We start from the raw sequence: 9,510 nt of genomic DNA on the forward strand, positions 1-9,510 counted from the left end.
TGTTTGATGTACAAAACAAAAAGCAATCATATGCAAATAAAATGTGAGTGATCTATGAGGCACCTTGGTTGTAACAATGCCATGAATACCTCTCCTTTGCACTTTTTTGCTAATCAATGCACTAAGATCCTCCATCATATAAGTCATATGTTAGATTTCTTTTTCAATTGTGGTTTTTAAATTTTGACTTTTTGCATTATTTTCTCGTAGAAAATGGATCAAATAAGTCCATAAACTTTACTTGAAAAGTTAATTAAGTCTCTAAACTTTTAAAAATTGGAATTACACACTTTTAACATGTTAAATTAAAGCAAGTCCAAGAACCGGTAAGTGACATGTTATTACAGGTCATTTTAGTTTAGGCATCATATCCGACGACCGGCGTCAGTTGCCATCTACTAAAGAAGTTGGTCGCCTTATGCCGGAGAGAGCAATCGGAATTTTTGCTGAATATAATGTCTGAATTGAAATGACCTGTAATAAAAGGGTATTTACTGATTCTTGGGCTTATTTGATAAGATTCATTATTTTTTAAGACAGTCACAATCACAGCGTCAATAAACATTGCTTAAGTTAGACTTGAGTATATCATTCGATCCACATCAAATTCTTCAATCCACTATTAATGGATTGGATTGGATTGTATTAGATTAGATATGCATTCATGCTATAAGATTTTTTTAAATTCATTATTCCAAAAGGCTGAACCCCAAATTATGCTACACATTCATAATTTTTTCAAATTCATCTTTTTACGATAGAATGAGCGCAAATTATGATGTGTAACATGGTGCACACGGTGGTAAAACGACACCGTTTACTATGATGGAGTAACGGTGCCATTAGTGGCACCGTTTAACTCTACCAATTATTATTGTTATTTTTTTTTTTTTACAAAAACTCAAATCGACGTGTAACTATTGATATATAGTTATGAAGTTATGGATATATAATTATGAAGTTGTGGATATATATTTTTGAAATTATAGATGTGTAGTTATGCAATTATGGATATGGTTCTCTGTGAATAAGCACTTTAAGAATTCTGAATATGGAGATATGTAATTATGAATGTCTAGTTGTGAAATTATGAATATATGGATATAAAATTATGAATGTGTAGTTATTATTTCTGAATGTACTATTGTCAAATTATGAATATATAGTTATGTAATTCTGGATATATAGTTATGTATATATAGTTATGAAATTGTGAATATATCATATTATTTGAATACGAAAGGAAACCGCCTAACACCGTTAACGCCGATCTGAACAGAATTTTTTCTTTTTTAAATGAAGCGACGTCGTTTTGCATGGTGCACACGTTTGCACAGCATAACGATTGATATAATGAGGGTTCCGTATCCGCTCTAATCCACCTTTAACGATAGAATACGGATCCGTTACAATCCGCACCGCACTTATCCTACTCTTAGGGGTGAGAATAGGCCAGGCCCCTTGTAGGGGCCTACGTCCAGGCCTAATTAAAGCCTATCTAGGCCTAGGTCGTTTAGTAAAAAGGTCAGGCTTGAGCCAATTTTGAAAGCCTATTAAACTAAACAGGCCAGGCCTGTATTTACCAGGCTCGGCCTTCAGGCCTATAATATATATATATATATATATATATATATATATATATATATATATAATTACCAAAATCTAACTATCCACCTCCAAAATTTCATTCTAGATTATGATTCAACTATAAATATTATTGTTAATTATGATGTAAGTGCTTTTATTGTTTAATTTTGTATTAACTGTTCTTATTGTCACAATATTTCATAAAATATCGCAACTTAATTATGTGAGTTGATTGTTAATTATTTGTAAGATCATATAGGATAACAAACAATAATACAATTAAATTTATTTCTAAATATGTTAACGAGCATGTTGTAGCTGTGACTTGTTTTATTTTATTTTATTTTATATTTAATGCTAATATATTTGCATTGTGTGAATATACTTATGTAATTATGTATTAGTTTTGTATTAGGTATATTTCTTAAATTATTTAGATATATTTATTAAAATTTTTTAAAAAAATTAACATGTAGGATTTAAATAGACTCAAAGTAGGACTTACTTTGATGCCTTTTTAATTGCCTAAATATGAAACAGGCTTTTACTAATTGTAGACTCAAGCTTAAGCCTAACAAAAAACCTACATACAGACTCAGACCCAAGCCTAGACTTTAAATTTTCATAATCCAGGCCTAATTTTTTAAAAGCTCCGCCTATTTCCACCCCTACCTACTCTTCTTCCCGCAGAACGACGGCCCTGATCCTGTTTTTCATAATCACCCTCGCCGGTTTTGTTTTCGGGTTTATTTGCTATTTCGAAGCAGGGTTTGGGGTATAGATGTGAGTACATAAAACCCCGACCAGTCTCTGCTGTCTGGGATAGAAGCAGCGCGAGGATGAACAGTGGGGATGGCGTTGATGGAGAGCAGAAGAGACACAAAGCAATGGATTTTGTCGGGATCCAAATTAGATTGGGATCGTCTTCTCGGAGGCGGTCGCTCCGGCAGACTTGGTTTCCCTCACATCGCCAAGGGCTTCAGAAGTACTTTTTCCTCTCTGTATATTCGACTGTGTTTTTGTTTGTGTCTGCGTGTGCATTATTTCTGCATATACTTCTACTCCGCCTGCTGATGTTCATGTAATTTTTTCGCTTATTTTTCTTAAAATTTGGAGAATATAATGCGAAAGAACGCCATTTGGCACTGAAGTGGCAAAGAATAGATTCGATGTTGGATGCAGTGGATGTGCTATTTGAAGAATTGAATATCAAAATTGGTTGCTATTCATTGAATTTTGATTCATTATATATAAAAAATTATTCAGTGAGTTTGAGTTTTTCCTGAAGTTACATTTGGCCAATATAGTGTTGGTGAATTTGGAGCTTAGCTGAATTGGGCTACTGTTTTAGAGATAAACTCAGTACAAGCATCAGAGGAGCAAAGCTTGCTATGGAAATGCTTTTGTTTGACTAATTCAACATTGGCAGTAACAGGTAGAAATGGATAGATGAAAATAACTTTTTGATAAATACAAATTGGTAACTTATCATGTTGTTTTTCCCCTAATCTTCTCGTTGCTATTTAATATGATCCATATTTGTTATTGCCTTAATAATATATTAATATAAACTAGCCTTCCATCTAGCCTCAGGTAGATAACCTAGTAATCAGACACAAACTCATCGCAGGCGCTTGTGCGTGTACGATAGTAATGTAGTAACACCTTTTCCTAGTCAGTTTTTAGTAATACTGCAAAGCCTCAATTATGCACATTAAACTCTTTGCTACTTAACCTATATTAACCCTTGCTGGATTTATTTTGAAAATATGCACCTATATTGGATGATGGTGCATTTAATGAAGTGGGCAGCTTTTTTTAACCCCATAGTTGAACCACACTTGAAAGATTACATTGAAAACTTGTCCTAGACAACCCAAAAATTGACATTTATTTATGGTCAATCTTTGATGGTGATGCATTTAGATTTTTTAACAGTCTAATGATTTAGAGATCTCGAAATAAATTCTGTGTTCCTTTGACAGATTTATGATGTAACCCTAATACTTGGGTCCCACACCTGTGCTTGCTTTGTGGACAATTCCTTTTACTTCACAGTTTTATGTCTCTCTCCCTCCCTCTCTCTCTCTCTCTCTCTCTCTCTCTCTCTTGTCCCCTCTCTTTGAAATATTAATTTTGGTGTAAAGACTCACTCTTTGTATAATTATTATGTGTTTATCATTTTAAGCTTTCTCTTCAATGGAGTTAGAGGATATTCTGTTTGAAGATTACATGATGCACTGATACATTCATATTTATCATTTTTGGCTTCAGGAACTTCCAGAAGGGAGTTGGTATTGTCCATGTTACGCGTGCAAGATCTGTAAGGATGTAGTTAAAGCCAATGAGAGCTCTTCATCCTTTAGTGCAATAAAATGCATGCAGTGCTCAAACATCAGTGTAAGTGTTCGGTGTTCCTGTGAATGTCTTGCAGTATCAGATCTGCCTTGCATTATTCATGAGTCTTATTCTCTATTTATCGTTTTCTTTATTCTTTTCCTATTTTCATTTTATAGTAGATTGTCTATGTTGTTTTTCTTATCTTTTGTTGAATCCCTGGGATATCTTGATAACTGTGAACAGACCACAAAGCATGATTGAAGCAGAAGGGATTCAAACGTGGAGTTGCCTACTTGCCTCTGAAATCTGGTTATGTGGTGAATGGTGTGAGAAGGTAAACCTAATTACATAACGTTTTCTGTATTCTTTGATCTTGCGGTGTTAATATTGAAAGGAGTTTGCTACTGTATGTCTTGAATGCAATAAATGTTGAGATATGTTTCCTCTTGTGGCATATTTGGCTCTAATGCTCTATAATTGTTCCTTGAGTACATATGATCAATTACATAAACTAAAACCTCAGAAGATAGAAATGCTATTAAATTAGTCAAAGATTAATTTATCAGCTTTTGTTAAAAAAATGCTGTAATCAAGGAATTTTAAATATTGATGAAAATTTTAATTATAAAAGACTCGTTAATGGGGATATTTTCATTTAGCTTTTGATCCTTAAAGTAAAAAAGTTAGTCACATAAGAAAAATCAATGCTACTGCATACCTTTTTAAATGGGGTTTTTGACTGAAATGGGAATTTTTTGACAGTTGTGGACAAAAATAGGAATGCTTTAAATCTTGGACAACCCTAGGAAAAAAACTATTGGGACTTGTGCTTTTTATGTTGACCAAATAAAAAACTCAAGTCCAAAATGAGTTTCTACTTTTCCATTTTATTTTATTTTTTGAAAACATATACGGTATACCTAAAATGCAATTCAGACTTGGTTTGTACCACAAACGCAAGTTCAAATTGTATTTAATAAAAAAATATTTGTTTGGCTCAAGACTGACACATGTCGTATACTGATGTGACCAGCTTCAATAATTTTTTTGACAAAATTTTAAAATAAATTGTTTGGCTTGAGACAGACTGATCCACTATAATTTTATTTTATAAGGGTAGACACTTAGACTCACTGCAATTTGGATTACAGTAATACCAAGTGGAGATGTTTCCTAAAGAAATTTACAGTTTGCGTGATGATGGATTCGAGGGGTCATTCAATGAGCATCAAATTTTTACTAAGGTGTTCTTCGAAAATAGTGAAAGAAAAAAGAAGTGTCGTGTGACTCGACTTATCAATTTTGAATATAACTACAGCAAAGAAACCACTGCATCATGCTTCACAGAAAGTGGGAATTCAGCACTTATGGTGCACAAGGATTCTTACTACAAAGTAGAGGAAAGCTCTGGAGAAAAAAAGCATGAGATGAAAGTACTTTCCCGGAAGAAGCATGGTCAGCTGAGTAGGGGACTTGAAATTGGTGAAATCTTAAAACCAAGATCATCTAACTTTTAATGAAATTGGTGAAATAACTCTCCAACCAACAAAAAGAACCATACTGGCAGCTAGCGTGTGCAACTTCTGTGCAAGTTATCTGGCGTATTATGCAATTGTTTTGATTCTCAAATGGAATTAAACAAAAAGGTGGGCCCTTTAAGGCCTTAATACATCGGATTTTTTTTTCTTCTAAATATTCTCTTAATTCTCGAAAGTAATCCACTCCTAACCCAAATCCAAACACTAACCTGCGTTTACTCGTGAATTGCTTTGACTCTCAAATGGAATTAAACAAAATTGCTTTGACCCATTAAGGCTTCAATACATTGGATTTGTTTTCCATATATTCTCTGATTTCTCGACAACAATCCAGTCCTACATACACATGATCCATATACCGTCTAAATTACCCTATTTTTGCTGAACATTGCTCTGCAAAGGTGAGCATTCCCGTCTCCTTCAAGTGTGTGTGAGTTCGAATTCAAAAATAGTAGAAGGGTCGAATCGCAAAATAGGAGGAGTTTCTTCTTCCAAATTACGATAAAAAAACATCTTATGATATTTTCTGAGTAGGAAATCTCTTTCATTCAAAGAATCATTCTGCTCGATCAGTACAAACCGAGCTTCTCTCAGTGCATTTGTAGTTCGGATTAAAGATCAGTGGGCGGTTCTTAATTTTCCAATTCAACTTCAAGGCTGCTACTCTGATCATGATTTCTGGATTCATTTTTTGAGAATGTATGAATTTCGTGCCTGATTTTGTTGAGCTTTTGAATTTCATGGCGAGTTTTCGAGAAGGTGGTGAACTCCAGAGCTGAGTTTTCAACAAGGTAGCTTGCTGTTCTCTGCTTCTGTAAATAGAGTTCTTACTTGTACTCTTGAAATCACTGATTTTGGTTGTTTTTCATACATGCTTGCCAATGTGACTGTTTAACTGCTTCATTTGCTGAATTTCTGAGTTGCAGTCTGAATGTTAAATACATTAATTTTCGTGCCTGATTTTGTTGAAAATTTCATACTTAAAGGTTGCTACTCTGATGTTGGATACATGCTTGCCAACAAAAAGAACCATACTGGTGCCTGGCGGCTAGTGTGTGCAACTACTGTGCAAGTTATCTGGCTAGTTTGTGCAACTACTGTGCAAGTTATCTGGCTAGTGTGTGCAACTACTGTGCAAGTTATCTGGCGTAATTACTAGGAATGGGGTATTATGCAATTGTTTTGACTCTCAAATGGAATTAAACAAAAAGGTGGACCCTTTACGGCTTTAATACATCGGATTTTTTTATTTTTATTTTTTTCCATATACGCTCTTAATTCTCGACAATAATCCACTCCTAATACCCATAATCCATATACCTGTCTAAATAATCCTATTTTTGCCGCACTTTGCTCTGCACAGATGATCATTCCCTTTCTCCTTCAAGTGTGGAAGATGATGGTAAGATGTGGACTGACATGAATCAGTTTCAATCTGATTTTCTAGTGTGGTTACTGAAATTGTTACCTGGTTAACTTGGAAACTACTTCATTTGCCCATTTGTGGTGTCTTCTTCATTCCTTTGCAAATGTTGTATTCATTGTGACAAGGCATTACAATTTCTTAAAGCAGGAATGGCAGTGAAAGCAAGCAGAAGTTTTGCAAAGGATGTATAGACTGCAGGGGACCAGCCTAGTGAGAGAAATGTGAATGGTCATTGGTGCAACTCTTCTCTTGTTGCAGATAGTGTTTCTGATGATGATCAAAATATACACAAAGACTGCTTTGATTATGGTGTTCTGTCTCATTATCCTGAGAAACAGTTAAAGTCCTCAATGGACCTGCTCCAAAATATAGGAAAGTACTCCGTATCAGGGAATGAGAAAGACATACTGGATCTAAGTTCCTTGGCAGCTTGTGGATCTGGTGGTACCACTGGGCAGAAAGATAGTTGCTTTGAAGTTCCAGTCAGTTCAGCGAATACTCCAACCTTGAAGGGAAGATCTGAGGCAGTCTTCAATAATTAAGATTGCAATACAACTTTGCTAAGCTATGACAAAAATTCATCTGTATATCTTGAGGAAGAAGCAAAGGGTTTTGATGTAAAAATTCCCAATCAGGAAAGGGCTTATGTTGCAGAGGTCTGTTGCTTTTGATTCGAGCAGTTCAGGCGATGTGCTGGTGGATATTCACTCCCTGAAAACAATGTCCAAAGATGTATCTTCCGACTCAAACACATCATTTAAAGGAAAGGCCCAGAAGAATTCACAAATGCTGTCTGAAATGAAACTGACAAATTTGGACCTGACAAATTTGGTTCAACATGAGAAATTATCTGTCTGATTGCAAGACCAGATTCTCCGGAATAAATAGAAAGGGACCCTGTGGTAAAAATGGGTCAAAGAAATTTAAGTTCTGTCTAGAGGATGTGATGATCATTTGATTTCAGCTATCATAAAAAAACAAACATCCAAATCTGCAAACAACAGGCCCTTTGGTAAATCCAAACCTCTGAGAAAGCAGAAGAGCAAAAATGGTGGTTGCAGGTTACTTCTACGAAGCCTTAATAGGGGTGGAAAGCACTTTGTAGAAGGGGCGTGGCCTTCCTTTGCTTTAAGAAATGTATTGTCATGGTTAATTCATTTTGGGGTAGTTTCTGTTGGTGAAGTAATCCAGTATCGGAATGTAAAAGATGATTCTGTTGTGAAATCTGGCGTAATCACTAGGAATGGCATACTATGCAATTGCTGTGGTGAAGTATTATCTCTCTCTAAGTTCAAGAGGCATGCTGGTTTGAAGCTGAACAAGTCCTGTTTGAATCTTTTCCTGGAATCTGGTAAGTCAGTTGTGTTGTTAGCTAGCATGTGCAACTACTGTGCAATAATAAAGGAATGCGAAAAACATATTGGATCTAAGTTCCTTGGCAGCTTGTGGATCTGGTGGTACCTCTGGGCAGAAAGATAGTTGGTTTGAAGTTTCGGTCAGTTCAGGGAATACTCCAACCTTAAAGGGAAGATCTGAGGCAGTCTTCAATAATCAAGATTGCAATACAACTTTGCTAAGCTGTGAAAAAAATCCATCTGCGTATCTTGAGGAAGTAGCAAAGGGTTTTAATGTAAAAATTCCCAATCAGGAAAGGGCTATGTTGCAGAGGCCTGTTGCTTTTGATTCGAGCAGTTCAGATGATGTGCTGGTGGATCAGTCCCTGAAAACAATGTCCAAAGTTGTATCTTCTGACTCAAGCACATCACTTAAAAGGAAGGCCCAGAAGAAAGCACAAATGCTTTCTGAAATGAAACTGACAAATTTGGATCAACATGAGAAATTAGCGTCTGATTGCAAGTCCAGATTCTCTGAAATAAATAGAAAGGGACCATGTGGTAATAGTGGGTCAGAGAAATTTAAGAAGTTCTGTCTAGAGGATGATGATCTTTTGATTTCAGCTATCATAAAAAACCAAACATCCAAATCTGCAAAGAACAGGCCCTTTGGTAAATCCAAACCTCTGAGAAAGCAGAAGAGCAAAAAAGGTGGTTGCAGGATACTTCTACGAAGCCTTAATAGGAGTGGAAAGCACTTTGTAGAATGGGAGTGGCCTTCTTTTGCTTTAAGAAATGTATTGTCAATTTGTCATGGTTAATTCATTCTGGGGTTGTTTCTATTTATGAAGCAATCCAGTATCGGAATCTAAAAGAGGCATGATTACTAGGAATTACTAGGAATGGAATATTATGCAATTGTTGTCGTGAAGTGCTATCTATCTCCAAGTTCAAGAGGCATGCTGGTTTCAAGCTGAACCATTCCTGTTTGAATCTTTTCCTGGAATCTGTTAAGTCAGCCGTGTTAGCTAGCATGTGCAACTATTGTGCAAAGAATATTTTGCGGGTTTACTCGGGTCTTCATTACAACTGAATCTGCTTCCTGATGGTTTCTCCTGGACACTTTTGAGGTGCAACTCACTGCAACCCTTGTGTTCAACCTCTTTTTTGAGTACGTTTATTAACTCTCAAAATAATTACAAGAAACTCTTATCTGTTATTAAGCATCTGTTCTACCATGCTATTGATAAATTCAATTTATGAGAGTAATTAATTATTTAGCCAA

General features: G+C 35.5%; 1 long non-coding RNA gene across 9 annotated transcripts; it reads left to right on the plus strand.

Moving 5' to 3' along the window:
- The first annotated feature begins 2,479 nt into the window (after window positions 1-2,479).
- Window positions 2,480-9,510, plus strand: LOC109187915. Of its 9 annotated transcripts, XR_002055326.1 has the most exons (7): window positions 2,480-2,572; window positions 2,895-3,022; window positions 3,862-3,987; window positions 4,171-4,261; window positions 6,452-6,676; window positions 6,829-6,867; window positions 7,039-9,510. It is a non-coding gene; the product is annotated as an uncharacterized LOC109187915 (long non-coding RNA). The 9 variants fall into 9 exon arrangements; XR_002055327.1 differs by lacking the exon at window positions 2,895-3,022 and having other exon boundaries at window positions 2,490-2,572; XR_002055325.1 differs by lacking the exons at window positions 2,480-2,572; window positions 2,895-3,022; window positions 3,862-3,987; window positions 4,171-4,261 and adding exons at window positions 5,623-5,899; window positions 6,083-6,256.

This window comes from Ipomoea nil, unplaced genomic scaffold (assembly GCF_001879475.1).
Source record: "Ipomoea nil cultivar Tokyo-kokei standard unplaced genomic scaffold, Asagao_1.1 scaffold1421, whole genome shotgun sequence".
Taxonomy (NCBI): domain Eukaryota; kingdom Viridiplantae; phylum Streptophyta; class Magnoliopsida; order Solanales; family Convolvulaceae; genus Ipomoea; species Ipomoea nil.